The sequence below is a fragment of the Quercus lobata genome, chromosome 3 (assembly GCF_001633185.2).
Source record: "Quercus lobata isolate SW786 chromosome 3, ValleyOak3.0 Primary Assembly, whole genome shotgun sequence".
NCBI lineage: Eukaryota > Viridiplantae > Streptophyta > Magnoliopsida > Fagales > Fagaceae > Quercus > Quercus lobata.
In genome coordinates this window covers 3,247,520-3,256,678 of record NC_044906.1, presented here as the reverse complement: position 1 = coordinate 3,256,678, position 9,159 = coordinate 3,247,520, and positions in this window count along the sequence as shown.

The window sequence follows — 9,159 nt, the reverse complement described above, 5'->3', positions numbered from 1 at the left end:
AATGCTCCTCAAATGGAGGGAATTGTTGCAATCCACGTCCAAGTTTTAACTCCTGTCCATGGCAAGGTGCCTCACTCTTTTCCCTAGTCCAGTGAGTGAACAGATTGATAAAAAGTCACAGGTCTTACCTCATAGAACTTTGATTGCCAAAGACATGCTCACTTTACTTTCTTGTAAAGTAGTCGCTAAGGAAAACTTTATTTTGGTTTGACAATTATTGGCTTCCTTGTGGACTAGTAAGGAAAATTCTTGCAGGCCATCTTATCGAGTTGGAGTTCAATCTTAAGGTGGTGGACAATCTTTCCGCTCGGGAAAGTGGGATTTCAAATGTAGTAGGATTTCCTTTAAAATTCCTAACTATTACAAACAAGTAATCCAAGTCACTAATTTGTCACAAATCCACCTTCCCAAGATAAAAAAAAAAAAATGGTAATTTTTTAGTCTTGGCTACATTTTGATTCGATAAATAAAATAGCCCCAATGACAAGTGTTAGCAGATTAGAAATAAACGATATGTCCAATATAAAACAAATCAAATATGAAAAATAACAATTTTGAATTATAAAAGACTAAAAAAAAAAAAAAAAAAGGGATAATTACACTTTACCCACCTATGGTTTTCCTTTAATTCTATGTGCCCACCCGTGGTTTAAATTTTGACACTTTGCCCACCTGTGATTCTGACCGTGAGTACTCCGTAACCCATCTCAATGTTTTTCGTTACTCTAACACCGAATAAGTAAAAAACACATCCCAAAACGGATCAAAACTCACTCTCACTCCCAAAACTCACTCACTCCCACTCGGCTTGCTCACCAAACTCACTCACTCCCACTCGCTTGAGACAACTGTGGCAGATTCGAGCCGAGGAAGAAAGACACTGTTGCTCCTCTGTTCAGCTGTGGCAGATCCTACAATGGGGTTCGATTCATGCATGCTCCTGGGTTTTGATCGTGGGTATTGAATCTGGTTTTTGATCATGCATGATCCTGGGTTTTGATCGTGGGACATATGCTGGATTGGATCGATGGTTGACGAGATATGTTTTTGAATTTCTTTTCATTTATTGTGAGAAGGGAACAAGCAAATCCAGTCAGTATAAAAGTTAGCTCTCCACATTTTATTTGGATCACGAGCTATGCAACCCAGATATTAATGACCTTACCCAACAAACAAGTGAACAGAATCTCCTGAACCTAACTTGCCAAGAACAAGCTAATATATGCAAGCCTATTATATGAGCCAGTTACATTGTATGTTATAACTTGACAAAGGTAATTTTGCTGCCTTTCGTTGTTGCATTTCATGTGCTAGTGAACTTGAATTTTGTCTTTACTGAGTTTACTTCTCAACAATGTTTTAGTACTCATTTGGTGCTGCATGCGAATTTGGTTTATGTCGAAAAAGACTATAGGATCTAGCTAGTTTATATATAGGAGATTCCATTCAGATGAGGATAGTAACTCCTGTTTCTCACATTATTGGGTAACTGATGTGTTTGAGGTATAGAGGATATATATGGTAAAAACTAAAAATATATAAGAGAAATTTTTTTTAGAATTTGTTTTAAGCTACCCACCATCAAAACCCAGGAGCATGCACGATCAAAACCCACAATCAAAACGCAGGAGCATGCACTAATCAAAGCCCATTGTAGGATCTACCATAGCTGAACAGAGGAGCAACTGTGTCTTTCTTCCTCGGCTTGGGTCTGCCACAGTTGTCTCAAGCGAGTGGGAGTGAATGAGTTTGGTGAGCAAGCCGAGTGGGAGTGAGTGAGTTTTGAGAGTGAGAGTGAGTTTTGATCCATTTTGGGATGTGTTTTTTACTTATTTGGTGTTAGAGTAACGGAAAACATTAAGGTGGGTTACGAAGCACTCACGGTCAGAATCACAGGTGAGCAAAGTGTCAAAATTTAAACCACGGGAGTGGGAGTGAATGAGTTTGGTGAGCAAGCCGAGTGGGAGTGAGTGAGTTTTGAGAGTGAGAGTGAGTTTTGATCCATTTTGGGATGTGTTTTTTACTTATTTGGTGTTAGAGTAACGGAAAACATTAAGGTGGGTTACGAAGCACTCACGGTCAGAATCACAGGTGAGCAAAGTGTCAAAATTTAAACCACGGGTGGGCACATAGAATTAGAGGCAAACCACAGGTGGGTAAAGTGTAATTATCCCAAAAAATTAAGTACAAAAGTTTTATTTTAATACATATATATATATATATATATATATATGATGCCGAAAAAGTCACCAGTGAGCCACAAGTACTTGCGCACCCGAGATAGCACCTGCACAACACAAAAGAGAAGACCTTGCAGAAAGCACTGGTGTGGTGCCGGTCAAATACCTTCCGAAGGTCAAGTTAGAACTTCTTACAACTCTAGAGTGCTAGAGAGGGGTGAATTATGCGTACCTTGGCTAGTGAGGGTATTGGGGCTTTTATAGTAGTAAAGGGTTGACATCTCTTCCTTGGTGCGGTAGTCTTTTCCTTATAGGAGTTTTTTTGGGCGTATTTGGTGGGATCCTTTCTTTATAGGGATCTTTTAAGTAGCATCAAACATAGAGGGCAAGATATTTCCTTATATATGCAATTGTGGGTTGCAAGTAAACTTGCATCAGGGTCGTCAGTTTATTTATTTCCTTCAGCCTTACTGTCGTCAGTTTGTTGATATCGTCAGCCTTTAGGTGTGTTTTTGACAGACTTCCCTCATTCCCTCAATCTAGAACATCAGTCGTTGACTCCTACATGAGGAAGCTAACGGTTGTAACTGTATCCGTCAGCTTATGCCTGATGGCTTATCTAAAACCGTCAGCTTTATGCCTTGTATGAATAAGTACTATTTTTATCCTTATCAATATATATCATAATTTAAAAACCTATTTACAGTAATCTTATCAAACGCAAACGTATGCTTTGATCAACTTCCAGATGCTCCAACCAAGAAAAATAGTGTAAATTTGAATGAACTCAATAATTCTGCCTCTCACTATCCAATATGGTGAAGAAAAGCAATGGGAAAGAAGGGAAAGAGACAAGGAAAAAAAATAGTTTACTGTAATCAACTCAATCAATCTGCACGACTGCACCCACTATCCAATATGGTGAAGAAAAGCAATGGGAAAGAAAGGAAAAAGACAAGGAAAAAAAAAGTTACAAGCTCCGTATCTTTGATAGCTGCTGTCCCACTCTCATAATCCCGTTATTCATTGGCATTTTCCTAGTAAGAATTCAAAAGATCATATAGTGATTTTGTTTTTCAAATTAAGGTGAGAATGATGTGAACAGAAACACTACACTTTGTAGCCAATTAATCTTGACTCATCTTCTTAAAAAAAAAAAAAATTGGACTTAAATGACATTCAAATAGGATTGTGGATTCTGATTCAAATAGACATTTTATACATATGTACTTTATAAAATGAAAAAAGAAATAAGAAAAACCTAACTCTCTTTTCCCTTTTGTAGTAGTACTTTGAGTTAAGTAATGTGTTTTATTTTTGTGAGAGAGTGTAATTAAGTGTGTGCTTAATAGTTAGCTTGTTTCTAAAAAAAAAAAAAAAATCATAATTTTATTTTTCATAAAGAATATGGGCTTATAATATGGCCCAGAGGTTAAATTATATTTTCTCTTCGGATATAATCACAAACCCATAAATTTTTAACATTTTTTACAACTTATTAAATTGGTTACTTTTGATTGAAGGCCTTATTATTAGACAATGGGTCTAATACATGTGTGCAGGGAACTGTAGGCTAAAAACTGAGAAATACATAACGTGAACCCAACCAAAAGAAATTTGGGATTTTTTTTTTGAAACCAATGAAATTTGGGATTAAAGTAAAAACAAACTCTATAATTTAGAATGTATAACAAAATAATTCATAGTATAATTTTAAAAGTAATAAATTAAATCTTGAGCTTTGAAAATTTAACAAAATATACCCCGACCCACATTAAACCCCAAAGACAACATTATTCTAATTAAATTGGATGAGATTTAATTTAAAAGTAATTTTGCACTTTCATTTTTATATAATTAATTATATAATATGAATTTTACATGTGAACAAGTTCTCTCTCTCTCTCTCTCTCTACATATATATATATATATATGAGATAGGTTCAAGTTACACTTGGAGTAACTCTAAAGAGTTACACTTTTTTTAAATTATTGGATTTAAATAGATCTAACAGTAAATTAAAAAAAAAAAAAAAAAAAAACCTCATTATTGCTAATACTCTAATTGATCTCATTTATTATTTCTTATTTAATACATTCTATACTTATTTATAAATCAAAAAATATTTATACGTTTGACTCTTTCTCTCTCCATTGCACGTCTCTTTCTCTTTCTCTTTCTCTTTGCACGTTTCTCTTTCTATCTCCTCCACGGCTCTTCCACCTCCATGGCTAGGTTGCTGGCAAAAAAAAAAAAAAAAGCCACAACCTGCCTAACTTTGATTAATGACAAAACTATTGCTATGCATTTTACTGTTATGGATGAGAACCAATTATGCACGAATACACATGGTTCTGCTATGCCATTTTATTGCTTGGTCCTATCTATCTTCCAAATAGTGATCTTATTGTTGTGCTGCTCAAGTAGAAAATACAAAGATAAATAACCATCCAAAGGGGTATACAACCAGAACCTCAAATTTATAGATGACTTCAAACACTAGTAGTGGATGGCCCCCCTCTATTTCAAATTTTATTTGGTTCCTATGTTTCTTAAGTCCACACGAAAGCTTTATAAAGCCTTTTGTGAAAGGTCTCAAATTGTCTTTTTGAGCCTCATAGCATGTTGGCTGATAATGTGTATGTTTTGTTGGTTGTAGTTTAGGTCTTATCTTTGTTGTTGCTCAGTAGAAAAAGAAAAAAGAAAAAAGAAAAAAAAAAAAAAAACTGTCAGCAATGCCTAATTAGCCCATTCTAGAACTCATGTTGGATGATTCAGGTAAAGGAACTAAGGAAGTCCTTTGAGAAAAAAGAAGTTCCATGATTGTTCAAAGATAGTAATAGTTTATGTATAAATCCCATCGTGGCCTGCTAATTATGTTGTTTTAGATACTATTGGTATGATTAGTGGACATTCATTATGGTTCTGCAGAAGAAAAGTTTTTAATTTAAATTCTTGTATTAGAAAAATAGTTAGTGATCTAGATGTAATACCATCAGTTGTGCAATGCTTAATTTCAGTTGTTCTCTTGCAACTATTGTTAAATTGTTGTTGGCTAGAATTGCTGATACAAGCACATTGCTTGCAATTCCGTAGGCTTGTTGACAAGATAGAATTGGCTGTCATCTAGAAGTAATACATGTTAGATATATTGTCAGATCCTTGATTTTCCATTGCTAAAGGGATTTTGGTTGGCGAATGCAGATGTCCTACAGCAAGGTTGGGTTATGGACCTTGCTTCTAGAAAGCATTACACCATCAAGGGAGTCAAATTGTAATGCTTTCCAACTATAATTATCATCTATATGTCAAAGGACCAAGCAATAACACAACATAGCAAAACCATGGGTATTTGTGCATAATTGGTTCTCATCCATTATAGCAAAACGACACAGCAATAGTTTTGTTATTAATCAAAGTTAGGCAAGCTGTGGCTTTTTTTTTTTTTTTTTTTTTTTTTTTTGGCTGCCAGCAACCTAGCTGCGGAGGAGATAGAGAGAGAAACGTGCATAGAGAAATTTAGAAGTAAGTATGGAATGTATTAAATAAGTAATAATAAATGATATCAATTAGAATATCAGCATTAATGAGGGTCTTTTTTTACTGTTGGATCTACTTAAATCCAATGGTTTAAAAAAAGGTGTAACTTGAACTCATCTCTCTCTCTCTCTCTCTCTCTCTCTCTCTCTCTCTCTCTATATATATATATATATATATCTCTATTATATATATATATATATATATTCCAAAAATGTTATCCATAAATTTTGTAACGAATGGATTAAATTTTATTGCATCGTACACTGTTTGGCCACATCATTGATGAAACCAATTGACTTGGAGGAACGTTGAGGAGCTATATGTTCCAGCATGTTCAGCGAGAGGGAAATAGGCTAGCTCATAGTTTAGCTAGAAATGCAATTTTATCAACAGACACTAATGTATGGGTAGAAACTCTACCTAAAGATGTGGAAGACGTATTCCAATCGGATTTACCTTGAGCTTGTTTTGTTTTGGTGTTGGTTCTTAATAATATTTTGCTTACATTCTTCTCAAAAATAAAAAATAAAAAATAAAATTATCGCATCATTATTAATTTAAACATATATTAAAAGAATGGTAGTTAAGGTTTGTTTATATATTAACAACCTTAGTTTATAAAAAAAGGAAAAAAAAAACTAGTAAAATTTAATTCACTTCAAAATAGATGGATAAGATATTATAAATTTCAAATTAGAGTCATGCTAAAAACCTTAGAGGACTCTAATTAAGTCCTAGCAAATCTTTTTAAGTAAATAATAATAATAATAAAAAGATCTATGCTTTTGAAGATTTTGAGAAATGGGCTTAGTTGACTCTAAACTTTAGGAAGTAACATGAGCCAACCGAAAGAAACTTGGGATCAAATAAAACACATATTCTCTTAGGTCTCAAATGTGAAAAATTCTCTTATAAGCTTGTCTCATGTAGTGTTCCTTCTTGTAACTTGTGGGTACTACATATCTATAGGATCTATCAAATATGAGAGAAACATTCTATGAGACAGTTTTACGAGATATTTCTCCTCAAATGGAATGCATAGTTGCAGCCCATGTCCAACTCTTAACTCCTCTCTATGGCAAGGCACCTCACTCTTATTAACTATGTTTTCTTGACAATACCTATGTATATAGTACAAACCATCCTTTTCTTTAGTCCAGTGTGTGAGCGGATTAACTAAAAGTCACAGGTCTTACCCCAAAGGGGACTCTAGTTGCCGAAGACATGCTCACTTTACTTTCCTGGAAATTAGTCACTAAGGAAAATTTTATTTTGGTTTGACAACTGACTTCCTTATGGATTTTTAAGGAAAATTCTTGCCGGTCCTCTTATTGAGTTGGAGTTCAATCTCTCCACTTGGGAAAGTGGGATTTTAATTGTTGTAGGATTTCCTTTGAAATTCCTACCGATTAAAAACAAGTAATCAGAGTCACTCATTTGTCACAAATCCACCTCCCCAGTATAAAGTATAAACAACTTTGGCCCTCCAACTCAGGCACTTTATAAGTCTAGGCTGCCTTTTGATTCCTTAAATAAAATAACTACAATGATAAGTGTTACCAGATTACAAAATTACAAGTAAAAATAAACAATACGCCAATATGAAACAAAATCAAAATGAAGAATAAAAATTTTGAAATATGTGTGTGTGTGTCCACAAGGGTTTAAAGCCTTCACACTTTTTATAAGAGTTACCGGCTTTTGTAAGGAGTGAATTGTGTGATATTAAACTCGGCCTCCCACTCCCCGTGTGTGTGTGAATAAACTGTTTACCTCTCAAAAAAAAAATTTTTGAAATATAAAATACATAAAAAATAACAAAAACTTGATGTACAAAAGTTGCATTTTAATATTTATATCATAATTTAAAAATCTGTCTACATTAATCTTATCAAAAGCAAACGTAGGCTTTGATGGGCGCAGGACACATGTCATGTGACACTGGACAGAAGCCGGAACCAGCTTTGGTCAACAGTTTACTTTAATCAACTCGATAATTCAGTCTCCCTCTATGGCACCGACCAATGACTACGGTGAACAAATCGAGAAAAGCAAGGGGAAAATATTAAAGAATAGAAAAGAAAATAGTACACTTCAATCAATTCAATAATTCTGCCTCCCACTATCCAATCTTGTGAAGAAAAGCAAAGGAAAACACAGAAAAAGTTACAAGCCCTTAGAGCATCTCCAGCCGGCCTTGGAAATGTCAAATGTAAGCAACATTTGGCATTTAGGCCCAAAATACACCCAGCAGCTGGAAGGTCAAAAGTTGGAAATTGCAAATTTTTTTGGCATAGTGCTACAGTGCCATCTTACATGTAAGATGGCACTGTAGCACTATGCCAAAAATAATATTAATATTTTATTCAGCTTTTTTTTCTCTCTCATCTCTCATCTATCTCTCCGTCTTTCTCTGTCTCTCGCACTTTCCTCTCTTTCTCCCTCTTCTCTATTCACACTCTCAGATACTCCATGGCGTTGAGCATCACGCACCACATCAGAGCTCTCGCCGGAACTCCGAGCCAATCTCTCCGTGACACGAGCCGAGACACGAGCCGATCTCTCCTTGATGATGCCGTTGGATAGCGTGACGATGAACAACGCGGTGAATAGGTGGAAAGCGATGAACGCGAGTTTGCAGGTGCTGAAGAGCGCTGGAGTGGAGGGGATCATGATGGACGTGTGGTGGGGATTGGTGGAGAGAAAGGTGGCTGGATCGTACAATTGGGGTGGGTATGGATCGGTGCAGATTGGTGGGTTTCTCGGTGGAAATTGGTGGGTTGCCAATGTCGCCGATGATGTTTTCGCTCAAGACCGCTGATGATGGTTTCGCACAAGATCACTGATGTCGCCGATGATGGTTTCGCTCGGTGGATGTGGCAGTGATCTGGTGGGTTTTTTTTTTCCTTAATTTGGGTTTTTGGTTCCGGTGGGCATGGTGGCGTGGTAGGAATGGTGGTGGTGGTCGGTGATGATCGGGTTTTTTGGTTGTTGAGAGAGGGACAGAGACTCAGAGAGGCAGGGAGAGGGATGAGAGAGAGAGAGAGAGAGAGAGAGAGAGAGAGAAGGGATAGATAACTTTTAAATATTATTTTATTATATAATTTATATTATTTTAGTAAGTAGGATTAGAAAATAAAAATTGGGATGTTAGAAGTATTGAAAAATGGTATGGTATAAGTAGTAAAGTAGCTTTTTGAGATTGTAAAATAGGATGAGATGGCATTTCCGGATGGAGATGCTCTTATCTTTCATAGCTGCTGTCTCACTCACTCCCACAGCCTCATGACTCTTTGGCATTTTCCTAGCAAGAATTCAAAAGATTCGTTCCACATTGTTCCAAAATTTTCAAAAAGCAAAACAATAAAATAATTGTGAAGCGAACGAATCGAGTAGCATTGATTTTTTTGCTGATTTTTTTTTTTTTGCTGAATGAGT